The sequence below is a fragment of the Formica exsecta genome, unplaced genomic scaffold (genome assembly GCF_003651465.1).
Source record: "Formica exsecta isolate Colony F162 unplaced genomic scaffold, ASM365146v1 scaffold556, whole genome shotgun sequence".
Classification (NCBI taxonomy): domain Eukaryota; kingdom Metazoa; phylum Arthropoda; class Insecta; order Hymenoptera; family Formicidae; genus Formica; species Formica exsecta.
The window spans coordinates 401,868-403,048 of record NW_021852808.1 but is presented as its reverse complement, the minus strand read 5'-3'; positions in this window follow the sequence as shown (position 1 = coordinate 403,048).

Genomic DNA, 1,181 nt, shown 5'->3' with positions numbered 1-1,181 from the left:
CATTTCCGTAATTACTTTGAAAATTTACTCTGAAAATTCTTATTTGTTAAATGTTGATCCCGTGATTGTCAGACAATTCTTTCAAAAATAAAAATTTGTCTCGCTAAGCCCGCGACACCCCGTATACAACTGTTTCGAACGAAGAGACAGGCTGCGGTAGAGACCGGTGGTTAGAAGAACTATAAGAAGAAGTAGAAGAGTGTGGTGCACGCGTGCGGCAGCCCGTCGAAATAGCAGTTTAGCACTGATAACACTTGGCAGACTTTTATCGATCATGTCTGGCAACAGATGGCTCACCCAATTCCGGGCGGCGCGTTTTGTCTGGCTGGCTGATAAACGATAACTAATACGAGACACGGGAGTACGCGGGGCCAGGATGGCGGAGAGCAAGAAGAGAGATAACGGCGGGATGGTGGCCACGTTAGATATTGTTTCACGGTCTTTTAACCGGCGACGTGACGCCCCGATGATCTTCGCTATTGTTCCGCAGCGCTTTTTTGACGACGCGCAACTTATATACTCTCTGGCTGATTTAGAAAAAGTCATTATTGGAAACACAAGTGATGCTTGAGGAAAATTCTCAACATTTTTCAAAATTACTTACTAGCATTGATATTTCCTTGATAATACCGCTTTTCTTGTTTATATAAGGCAAAGGTATTATTTTTAATTTAAAGGTATTATATTTTTTAAGTAATTTCCCTTTTTACGAAGCAAAGGTCTTATTTTTTAATTTCTTTCGTGATAAGCTCTAGAATCGTAACAAAACATAACTGAGAACTGTGAACATTTAATCTCTCAAATTATTCGACGACATCAAATTATTATTAATTACATATTTTTAATTATATATCTTTTCTATTTGATATTTTATGTCACTTTGTCAAATTTATGTAATGCAAATGTAGCGTCGGTTGATTAATATGTACGCGCGTAACCGTTATGAATCATCCTTTATGAATTATGAAACACAAAACAGTAAGAGAGTTTTTGAAATATTGAAAATTCTCTTGTATAATATCGCAGGAGAAATCAAAATCCGCAGACTCTCTTATAATTTAAAGCAACGCGATCTTCATCCCGGAGATACGCCGCGACTCCGATATCGAGTCGCCATTTATCAAGGTAAATCCATAATCCCGACCGCGCGCAATCTGTGACAAGAACATCCCCGGAGGAGC